At 46.8% G+C, this 12,238-nt stretch overlaps 1 protein-coding gene across 4 annotated transcripts in view; it reads right to left on the reverse strand.

The window, feature by feature from the left end:
* The window catches only part of SHANK2 (SH3 and multiple ankyrin repeat domains 2), a 613,416-nt gene extending 601,763 nt beyond the window's left edge, over nt 1–11,653 (reverse strand). For all 4 annotated transcript variants that reach the window (XM_073347891.1, XM_073347893.1, XM_073347892.1 and 1 more), the window contains exon 1: nt 11,276–11,653. The gene's annotated coding sequence lies outside the window, so the exon portion shown is untranslated. The remainder of the gene's footprint in view (nt 1–11,275) is intronic.
* Between the last annotated feature and the right edge of the window lie 585 nt (nt 11,654–12,238).

A 12,238-nucleotide genomic window follows, 5' to 3' on the forward strand; every position in this document is an offset into this window, starting at 1 on the left:
TTTTCATTTAAGTGTAAGATCAGCCTTTGAGGCTACTCGACCTTAGTACAGGGTCCAAACTAGGCCTGCCAATCCAAGAATTGCAGAGGGGTTGTAAAGGTAAAATATCATTTAGCAAATCCTCTAATTAAATAGGTTGGTTAATATCACACAAAGAATGAATCTGACAATAATTGCCAAGTAAATTTCATTTCAACCCTAATTTCAGATTGTGTACATTTTCACAGCTCCATTGACCTCAAGCTGAGGATTTGCACCCTAATATCCGAAGGGTGCAAACATAAAAGAGGGAGATACAATATTTAGTGGTTGAGGGGGGTTAAATAAAAGTAATGGGTACCATCCATATGGTTCATTGCCAGCCCTTAATAAACCAAATTACAATAAGGATTAAATTAATTTAAGAACATATGCTTAAGAGTGAGTTCTATTAATTACATGGAATAGTGTCCCAATGGAAGTGCCATTGCTTAAGTCTATTTCTGTTATTTTATTTGAAATGATAATTATTTTCTCATTCTCTGAACATTCAATAAAGATTTGTTACTGTTTTCAGAGTAGCAGCCGTGTTAGTCTGTATTCGCAAAAAGAAAAGGAATACTTGTAGCACCTTAGAGACTAACAAATTTATTAGAGCATAAGCTTCCGTGAGCTACAGCTCACTTCATCGGATGCATTTTGACAGAGCCAGAAGAGTACCCAGAAGTCACCTACTACAGGACAGGTCCAACAAAGAAAATAACAGAACGCCACTAGCCATCACCTTCAGTCCCCAACTAAAACCTCTCCAACGCATCAAGGATCTACAACCTATCCTGAAGGACGACCCATCACTCTCACAGATCTTGGGAGACAGGCCAGTCCTTGCTTACAGACAGCCCCCAACCTGAAGCAAATACTCACCAGCAACCACACACCACACAACAGAACCACTAACCCAGCAACCTATCCTTGCAACAAAGCCCGTTGCCAACTGTGTCCACATATATATTCAGGGGACACCATCATAGGGCCTAATCACATCAGCCACACTATCAGAGGCTTGTTCACCTGCACATCTACCAAAGTGATATACGCCATCATGTGCCAGCAATGCCCCTCTGCCATGTACATTGGTCAAACTGGACAGTCTCTAAGTAAAAGAATAAATGGACACAAATCAGATGTCAAGAATTATAACATTCAAAAACCAGTCGGAGAACACTTCAATCTCTCTGGTCACTCGATTACAGACCTAAAAGTGGCAATACTTCAACAAAAAAACTTCAAAAACAGACTCCAACGAGAGACTGCTGAATTGGAATTAATTTGCAAACTGGATACAATTAACTTAGGCTTGAATAAAGACTGGGAGTGGATGGGTCATTACACAAAGTAAAACAATTTTCCCATGTTTATCCCTCCCCCCCACCCCCTACTGTTCCTCAGACATTCTTGTCAACTGCTGGAAATTGACACCTTGATTATCCCCCACTACAAAACGTGCCCCCCCTGCCCCGCTCTCCTGCTAGTACTAGCTCACCTTAAGTGATCGCTCTGGTTACAGTGTGTATGGTAACACACATTGTTTCATGTTCTGTGTGTATATAAATCTTCCCACTGTATTTTCCACTGAATGCATCTGAGGAAGTGAGCTGTAGCTCACAAAAGCTTATGCTCTAATAAATTTGTTAGTCTCTAAGGTGCCACAAGTACTCCTTTTCTTTTTAGGTTACAGTGCAACATAGATAAATAATGGTTCTTTTTATAATCAGGAGAAAGACAATGAAGATGATTCTCTATTGTACTCTGGTCCTGTCCAGCTCTCCATGTTTAATTTTTATTAATCGTTTTCAATTTTTTTCCAAATACTTTGATATGCCTGAGTGTTGAACATTAAAAAAAAAAATTTAACTACAGTGTTTCCAAGGGTTCTCTTTCAAAATAAATCCAGTTAGAGTAAATATTCCTTGTGTGTAATCAGAAGGACTTTATTCCCAAAAACATATTGTTGCAATGCCTTGCCATGCTGATGTACAAGAAGGGTCTTTCAGCATTTCCATTTCAAATCTGAAATTCTGGGAAGCACTACCTAAGCCAGAGGTGGGCAAACTACGGCCTGCGGGCCACATCCAGCCTGCGGGATCATCCTGCCTGGCCGCTGAGCTCCCGCTAGCCCCTGGCACCTCCCCCGCAGCCATGCCGCCATGCAGGCAGTGCGGCTTGTGCCCGCCCACCTCCCAGGCTTTCCAATAAGCCTGTCCTGCTGCTCTGAGTGGCCTGGTAAGGGGGTGGGGAGAGGGGAGGGGTTGGATAAGGGGCAGGAGGTCCCGGGGGGCAGTCAGGGGACAGGGGGCAGTTGGATGGGGTGGAGGTTTGGGGGGGGGTCAGGAGTCAGGGAGCACGGGGGGTTGGATAGGGGGTGCAGTCCTGGGGGAGCAGTTAGGGACGGTGCTCCCAGGAGAGGGCAGTCAGGGGACAAGGAGTGGGGGGGGTTGGATGGGTTGGGGGTCCCGGGGGTCCTGTCAGGGGCGGAGATGTGGATGCATCCGATGAAGTCAGAGGACGGGGGGGTTGGATAGGGGGTGGGATCCCAGGGGGTGGTTAGGGGCAGGGGGTCCCGGGAGGGGGCGGTCAGGGGACAAGGAGCGGGGGATTGGATGGGTCAGAGGTTCTGAGGGGGGCAGTAAGGGGCCGGGAAGTGGGAGGGGGCGGATAAGGGGTGGGCGTCAGGCTGTTTGTAGAGGCACAGCCTTCCCTACCCGGCCCTCCATACCATTTCGCAACCCCGATGTGGCCCATGCAAGTGTGAAAATGAAGCCTGTGAGAGAACAACAATGCATTTTTACTCACAATCCACTAAGGTGAAAAAAAAAAGCTGAGGGGAAACAGGTACTTTAGTCTGGTGTGCAGGTATAACACTGTGCCCAGTATACAGCACGAGAGAGTGAGTAACTGACCCTGATCTCAGTCTCTACCAAGCACTGTTCTGAAGCATGCTTGTGTTAGCCCCAGCACCTAGTACTTGAAGTAACTGAAAACCCTACATACGGCAGCTGTGTGCATCATTTGTACATACTGGATTGCATTTATTCCCTGTACACATCTTCATGCTTGACCACGCACATCTCATTATAGGCACAAAGGTGTGCTCACATTGCTGAACATAATGCACATCTCCATACTCTGTGAAAGCCTCTCTGCACAGGAGCTGAGCAAATGCTTAAGAGTGACCATTAGCATATGACAGGTTTCAGAGTAACAGCCGTGTTAGTCTGTATTCGCAAAAAGAAAAGGAGTACTTGTGGCACCTTAGAGACTAACCAATTTATTTGAGCATAAGCTTTCGTGAGCTACAGCTCACTTCATCGGAAGCATACTGTGGAAAATACAGAAGATGTTTGTTTTTATACACACAAATTATGAAAAAATGGGTGTTTATCACTACAAAAGGTTTTCTCTCCCCCCACCCCACTCTCCTGCTGGTAATAGCTCATCTAAAGTGATCACTCTCCTTACAATGTGTATGATAATCAAGGTGGGCCATTTCCAGCCCATTGTAAGGAGAGTGATCACTTTAGATAAACTATTACAGCAGGAGAGTGGGGTGGGGGGAGAGAAAACCTTTGGTAGTGATAAACACCCATTTTTTCATGATTTGTGTGTATAAAAACAAACATCTTCTGTATTTTCCACAGTATGCATCCGATGAAGTGAGCTGTAGCTCACGAAAGCTTATGCTCAAATAAAACACCTACAAGATCTCTGTCAAGCTTTCTTACAACTACAATGCCCACCTGCAGAAGTAAAGAAACAGATTGATAGAGCCAGAAGAGTTCCCAGAAGTTACCTACTACAGGACAGGCCTAACAAAGAAAATAACAGAACGCCACTAGCCATCACCTTCAGCCCCCAACTAAAACCCCTCCAACGCATTATTAAGGATCTACAACCTATCCTAAAGGATGACCCAACACTCTCACAAATCTTGGGAGACAGGCCAGTCCTTGCCTACAGACAGCCCCGCAACCTGAAGCAAATACTCACCAACAACCACATACCACACAACAGAACCACTAACCCAGGAACTTATCCTTGCAACAAAGCCCGTTGCCAATTGTGCCCACATATCGATTCAGGGGACACCATCATAGGGCCTAATAACATCAGCCACACTATCAGAGGCTCGTTCACCTGCACATCCACCAATGTGATATATGCCATCATGTGCCAGCAATGCCCCTCTGCCATGTACATTGGTCAAACTGGACAGTCTCTACGTAAAAGAATAAATGGACACAAATCAGATGTCAAGAATTATAACATTCATAAACCAGTCGGAGAACACTTCAATCTCTCTGGTCACGCAATCACAGACATGAAGGTCGCTATCTTAAAACAAAAAAACTTCAAATCCAGACTCCAGCGAGAAACTGCTGAATTGGAATTCATTTGCAAATTGGATACTATTAATTTAGGCTTAAATAGAGACTGGAAGTGGCTAAGTCATTATGCAAGGTAGCCTATTTCCTCTTGTTTTTTCCTACCCCCGCCCCCCCAGATGTTCTGGTTTAACTTGGATTTAAACTTGGAGAGTGGTCAGTTTGGATGAGCTATTACCATCAGGAGAGTGAGTTTGTGTGTGTATGGGGGTGGGGGGGGGGTGAGAAAACCTGGATTTGTGCTGGAAATGGCCCACCTTGATTATCATGCACATTGTAGGGAGAATGGTCACTTTGGATGAGCTATTACCAGCAGGATAGTGAGTTTGTGTGTGTGGTTTTTGGGAGGGGGGTGAGGGGGTGAGAGAACCTGAATTTGTGCAGGAAATGGCCAAATTGATTATCATGCACATTGTGTAAAGAGCTGTCACTTTGGATGGGCTATCACCAGCAGGAGAGTGAATTTGTGTGGGGGGGTGGAGGGTGAGAAAACCTGGATTTGTGCTGGAAATGGCCCAACCTGATGATCACTTTAGATAAGCTATTACCAGCAGGACAGTGGGGTGGGAGGAGGTATTGTTTCATATTCTCTGTGTGTATATAAAGTCTGCTGCAGTTTCCACGGTATGCATCCGATGAAGTGAGCTGTAGCTCACGAAAGCTTATGCTCAAATAAATTGGTTAGTCTCTAAGGTGCCACAAGTACTCCTTTTCTTTTTAAGGTGCCACAAGTACTCCTTTTCTTTTTATTTAATTATAGGTGATGCTGGTAAACATCAGGGGCTAGAATCTGGCCCCAGATCTCCAATATGATTGATGTCTCCTCCCCTTAGTGATGCTACTGTTCAAAATGAGTGGGCCAAACATATGAACTTAAATATGTTGCCACTAATCAACAGACCACACTCCCCTCCAGAGCTACGACTAGAACCCAAGATTCTTGATTCCCGATATTTCTCTGCCATCTGGCAAATAATTGTGTAACCCAGTGGTTCTCAACCAGAAGTCTGGGGCCCCCTGGCAAGCCATGAGTAGGTTTCATGGGGTGGGTGGGTGTCCACCAATCCTGGCCAGCATTAGACTCGCTAGGGTCCAGGGCAGAAAGCCAAAGTCCAGTTGCATGGGACTGCAGCATGGGCATCAAGCCCCACCACCTGGGGCTGAAGCCAAAGACTGAGCAACTTGGCTTCGCGGTGCCCCCTGTGGTATGGGGCCTCAGACAATTGCCCTCTTTGCTATCCCCTAACGCTGGTCCTGGCTTTTATATGCAGAAAAAAAATTGTTTTGCCACAGCTGGGCCATGGAGTTTTTATAGCATGGTGAGGGGGCCTCAGAAAGAAAAAGAACCCTGGGTAACCCACTGGCAAAGTATGTGTCACATCCCCATACAGTGGCTCGTCCATATAGAGTATAACAGCTTACTGCTGCTGACAGTTATTCTTTGAGCTCAGGAAATAAAGATCTGTGCTGTGGAGCCAAAGGCCTTGGGTTCCAACTCTGCTGCTAACCAGCTGCCAGGGGCTCCCTGTGCCCCCTATTTCTCCCTTCCAATTTTTGCAAAAATCAATAGGGCTGTGCCCACTGATGACCAGAACTTAACCTGAAATTTTGGAATTGATCAGATCTGGCATTCAAAAGTTATCCCATTACATCAAAATGTTGTCATGCCATCAAGTTGAACATAAGGTCTTGCAAGCTCAGGCAATAATCTGTATGCACGAAGAAGATGAAAGATGGTTACACAGGCAACAATAACTCTCACATTTCCTGATTTTTGAGGGCTTCAAGACATCAAGACATCAACCTGAATGTTCTTTTAATATAGATCTTTTTATGAAATACATATACTAATAATAAATAAATAGGTAATAAAATCCATTGAAAACAATATTTGAAAGTGTTATAGAAAAGAAACCAGACTGGCAGATACCCTATTTGAAAGAGGTCAGATTTGTTTTATTTTGTTCGTTTGTTTGTTTTGTAAAAACAAATACCACTTGTATTGTTTTCATGCACTATTTTTAAATTCAATGGAAACCATGTGTTTAAAAACAAACATTCCTCTGCTGTATTTGCAATATAAGTAACCCAGCGTTATGCTGAAATATAAGAACCTGGAAGAGATATTGATTCGAAAATGACCATAAACACATTTGAAACTGACTGTTTCCATTTTCTAAACTGAAAAATGCACAAAGTAAACAGCATAGAGTCTAGAAAGTAAATTAGATGTTTAAAGTTCTTTTGGCTTTATGTATTTCAGGTGCTCTTTGGAAGACAGGCAGAGAAATTAGTTTCTTTTAAAAAAGATTTTTAATATGACAGTGTTCTTTCTAAAGTAAATGAAATGCAAATTATTATGCATATATTTACATTTTTATTAGGACAAGATTGATAAGCTAGAGAAAGAGCAACCATCACCATACACGTTTTAGCACTCACGTTTCAGGTCTGTTAGAAATCTGAACAACCTAACGTGGGAAACCTGCAAAAGTCAGAAATAAATACTAATACACTCACCGCTCCTATCCTTGTCAAGGATTCAACACTAGCTAGGTTGCAAATGTTATTAGCTTTTGTAAAAACTTTAGTTTGATAGGAAATGCACATAATTACACTGAATCTCTGACTAAGGAGTTACATTTACAGGAGGAGGGGACTTGTGAAACACTCATCATCGGACACTCCAGTGTCATTCTGTCCCATCCACAAAAGCAATGAAAAGCAAAATCTGCCACTGAAACTGAAGCAGGAAACTTGATATGGCACCATCACATTGGAAGTCTTACATAATTCACTTGCCCTTCTTCAGAACGCTCTTCACCTGTCTGAAAGGTGAGATAACTTCCTCCTCCCACCTCTACCCCTTGCAACTCCTTTGTGCAGAGAAACTGCCATGAACACACCTTACCTGGGATACATCTTAAATCCTCAGGGTAGTAGCTCAGGGGAGTCAGTGCAAGGAGGCAAAAAAGGATTACGAAAAGCAAAGTGCTCAGGGAGTACAGTGTGACCTCCAGTTGCACAACGAGAGAGAGCAATGAGCCTGAGCCAGGATCTCAGCCAGCCAGACCAGACTCCTCCCCCAACTAAGCTCACACAGCACAGCCAAGTAAAAGATAAGAGGGAGATGGAGGGATGAAGCCAAGAGGGGTGTGGAACTATTTCTGAAGTTGGAGCAGGGAGGATACTACCTCTGGGAAAGGAGGAGACAAGAGGAGGAAACAGAAAGGTGAGGAGCATAAGCTGGAAGGAGAGAGAAAAAGGAAGGATAATGCTGGAGGAACAGAAGTTGGGGCAGAAGAAGAGAAGGTGGGAAAACCTCTACATAGAGAAGTGGTGGGCAAACTACAGTCCATGGGCCAGATCCAACCCATGAGCCATTTTAAGCCGGCCTGTGAGCTCCCGCTGGGGAGTGTGGTCTAGAGCTTGCCCTGCTTGGGCGCTCCAGCCGGGGCACATGGTCAGGGGCTACTCCATGCAGCTCCCAGAAGCTGCGGCATGGCCCTGCTCAGGCTCCTACACACTCCAATGGCCCCCTCCAGTGCTCCAATGTGAGCTGCAGGGGCGGTGCCAGCGGACGGGGCAGCATGCAAGAGCCGCCTGGCTGTACCTCTGTGTAGGAGCCAGAGAAGGGACATGCCGCTGCTTCTGGGAGCCACTTGAGGTAAGTGCTGCTTGGAGCTTGCACCCCTGAGCCTCTCCCCACACCCCAACCCCTGCCCCAGTCCTGATCCCTCTCCTGCTCTCCAACCCTCGATCCCAGCCCGGATCACCCTCTTGCACCCCAAACCGCTCATCCTGAGCCCCATCCCAGAGCCCGCACCCGCAGCCAGAATCTGCACCCCTTCCCACACCCCAACCCCCTGCCCTAGCCTGGAGTCCCCCTCCCGCACCCTGAACTCCTCATTTATGGCCCCATCCTGGAACCCGCATCCCCAACCAGAACCCTCACCCCAACCCCAATTTGTGAGCATTCATGCCCCACCATACAATTTCAATTCCCAGATGTGGCCCTCAGGCCAAAAAGTTTGCCCACCCCGACCTAGAGGAAAGGAAGAAGAGAAGACAGGGCTGCAATTAGCCTTTTCTGGGCCCGAGGGAAGCAAGATTGTTATGCGATAGGCAAAGGGGCCTGATCTGAGGAGCTGTCCCAGCACTAGACAGAATAGTGCAAATAATTTGTCAGATGCTTCTGATACCTCCCCATATGCTTTTAGCTCTAGCACATGGGGAAGGTGCACAGGATAAACCCTAGATGTCTACCCACAATTAAAATTGGCCCGCTTTTCAAAGGTGCTGTGCACCTATAGTGTCCATTAGCTTCCTTCCTCAGCAGCACCGATGCAAATCAGGCGAATTTTATGTAGGTGTCAGTATGGATCTGGATGGCTAATTTTAGGCACTCAGGTTTGAAAATTGTGGCCATCATAATTTAAACAGAGCTGTAGTCCAAGCATATTATAAACCAGTTTTGTGTTGCCTCTATGGGTAGAAAAAAAAATATTTCTATTACAGTGTTGCTTAAATGTTCCAACAAATATCAGAACCCTATTGTGCATTGGCCATACAAACGCTCTGTAAGAGATAGTTTCTGCCCTGAAATATTTTGCCTCTCAATAGACACAGCAGATAAAGGGTAGATGAAACATATTATACAGATTTGATAGATGGGGGAACTGAGCTACAAAAAAGTATTGCAAAACCAAATTAGGGAGGAGCCCAGATACTTCACTGCTGAACCAAGTTTCAGCCTAGATATCTATCAAGGGCTTAGAATTATTTTTGTGTTTCTTTGTTTTTAATAGAAATCAAGAGGAGCCACACTATTACATAGCTAGATCACAATCATGACTCACAACTGTGTTTAAACAGTTTGTTTGTTTTTTTAAAGCACTGACAGGGCTGTTTGACTGTGGGAGGAGAACTAAATAGATACAAGAAACATAGGCAAAAGAGAAGGAAAGAAAAACCCAAAAAATAATGGAAGCAAGAACTTTTACAGGAAAAGTTATCTGAGATATGGTTCATGTGTGTTTATTTATTTACTATTAGAGATATTGTTGTTGCTGCTGCTTTACAAAGTAGGGCCCCGAGCCTGCAAACACTTATTCATTTGTTTAATCTTATGTATGTGTATAGCCCAGCTGAAGTCAATGGGACTGCTTGTGTTCTTCAAGTTAAGAGCATGCCTAAGGGCCTTAAGGAAGAAATGGGTTTTTTGGACAATCCATGTCCAATTCCTCCTTTCCTCTCATTCTCTATATATTTTTCTCCCATTCATTTCACTTCTGTCTTCTTACCTCCTTCTTTACAAGGGACTGAGATGTGGTTCATTAATATTTTCCTCTCCACCTTGCATGCACTGCTGTCCCCAAAGCTCTACCAGACCCACCTCACACAAACTCCCACGCAGCTCTTGAACCCCGATCTCTACCACACTCTGACTTCACCTACCTCCACACTGCTCAGTCCATAAGTTTTCCAAGCCTACACTCTTCACTGTCCTTGAACTTCACAAGCCCTCAGAATGTGTCTTCCACCATCCCCTTCAGCTCACAATCCCTAAATTTTACCTAATACTGCTTGTGTCCCACAAACACAGACAAATCTGTCACCACTCTCCTATTTGCCACAGAGGGTAGGAATGTGTTTCCAAGCCAAATTCCAGCATCTTCCCCTGCTAGCCAAATTCCTGATCTCATTCTGGATCCCTAGACTGTGGGGCTAAATTCTGCTCTCACTTACTACCCATCTAGGTATTTTAACTAAGTAACTCCATTAAATTCAAGAGTTACTCAGGACTGACAACTGTGTAACTAAAAGTGGAATTTGGCCCTGCTTACAATTTTTTCTCTCAAGAACAAAAACCCAGCTGCGAGCTTACTTTTCTAATGTCACTGCCAATGAAGGACTGACTTTGAAACTCCCACGAGTTTGTCACTGTAGTTCCATAACTCCTTGGTGCAATGTGCAACAGCTGGGCTGCAAAGGCCAGTTTCACTGTCCACTTAAACCGGCGCCACCTGGCGTTGCATTGTCCCAGCGCAAAAACCGCACATTCAGCACTAGTCCTCTCCGCAGGCAGGGCATTTCACGAGTCCCTCTCTCACACTCATTCCGGTTTATAATTCTACATTTAATCTTCAGTGGATGGGGCGGGTAATAATCAAATGCAAACAGTGATACAGAAGTAGGAGAGTTGGTTAGATCTCTGACAATCAGATCAGTCTTAGTTTTCAGCCCCGCACAGCATGGCTAGGCAGGAGTTCCAGATGATGTTTATAGGTCTGTGCAGTTATGCTGGTAAAGCAGAGAAGGGCTGTGGCACCTGATACCCGCTCCCCTTTTGTGCAAACATCCTGCTTCAATGGACCTCACAAAGCGGATGCTTTTCAGCAGGCGGCGAAAGAGGGGTGTGAAATCTTGCCCCCTTTACCTGCTGGCTGTAGCAGTGACTAGTAGAGCTTCAGCACACCAAGCAGGCTGTGCTGATTTAGAGCAGGGAATGAATACCCGCTATAATGAATTCATTCATTCATACATTTTACAAAGGCAAAAGCCCCACCCATTTTGTATCAGTTCCAAGGGCGCTAGCTGCCGCCCCTCACGCGGAAAGAGATCAATGGTTGACCCCGAGCTTGTGAAGCAATTCACCGGACCGGCGCTTATAGGAAAGAGAGAGAGGTGCCGCTTGAAGTTTCACAGCGGGCAAGGGGCTGCGCAAATACAAGGCACGGGAGCTAGAGGGCTTTGATTCCCCTTCCAGCCCCCAGAAGTGTTTGCTCAGCCCTGGGCACAGAGACCCCAGCCCGCCTTTTCCTACTGCCTGGGGGTAGTGAGCACGCGCTTACCTGTGGTCGGCACGCCCGGGCTCCGCTCACCACCCCCGCGGGCGGGTGGGTTTGCTCCCTTCTCTCTGCGGTTTGTAATCCGGCATGTCGGTCACTGGGGAGACGCTAAAGTTGCGGGGGAAGGAAGGCGCGTCTCCGGCTGGCGAAGCGCTTCCCAACTTCCAGGGAGCATCTGGGGGCGGGCAGCGGGGCTGGACGCTGCACACACACACACGCTCTGCAAATGGAGGTAATGTGACAAGCGAGGAGCGGCTTCCGTCTCCGTGCCCCCTGGGGGGCAGAGAGCTCTTCTCCCGCCTCACTTCCCGCAGCTAACCCCAGGCTCAGGGAGAGCCTGTTAACAGCCGCCCTTTCTCTCAGGCCCGCGGCGCAGAGCTGCTCACTTCCCCCAGCCCCCCGCGCCACTGGGAGGACTTGGGAGGCGGAGGCAGCGCCTGGCTGAGAGTCTCCTTCCCTCAGCCGGGGGCGGCTCGCTGCCTGACACCGGACAGCGCGTCCCTGGGGGCGCTTGGTTGTCAGCGCAGGGAGCTCGCTGGCAGGGAGAGGTGGGCGAGCCCGTGCCATGGCCCCCGGTCGGGCTTCCCGGAGCCTGCAGCTCGGCAGGCACAAGTTGGGGGTAGGAGGAAGCCTCCCTCCCTAGGAGGTGGGGTCTGCCAGAATGTACAGTGTCCCTCCCCACCCCCCACCCCCCCAGTTCTGGCTGGAAGTTAATATTCCAGCAGGTTTTGTGGCAGAGCAAGAATTTTGCCTCAGGAGGTAAAAACACAAACTACATGGACATCTGCCGAAACACAGCCCTAGAGGGCAACCTGGCCCTTTATTAGGGGGGAATTGACTTAGGGGGCAATGCCTATGCCTGTTGGCCCATCTAGGGATGGTGCAGGGGTTGTGATTACACCAAGACCATCTTCTCAGCCTAACTCTCTATCAGGGGGGTCTTCTGAGATACCAGGAGGCCAGGGG

Source organism: Lepidochelys kempii, chromosome 6 (assembly GCF_965140265.1).
Source record: "Lepidochelys kempii isolate rLepKem1 chromosome 6, rLepKem1.hap2, whole genome shotgun sequence".
In the NCBI taxonomy this organism is placed as follows: domain Eukaryota; kingdom Metazoa; phylum Chordata; order Testudines; family Cheloniidae; genus Lepidochelys; species Lepidochelys kempii.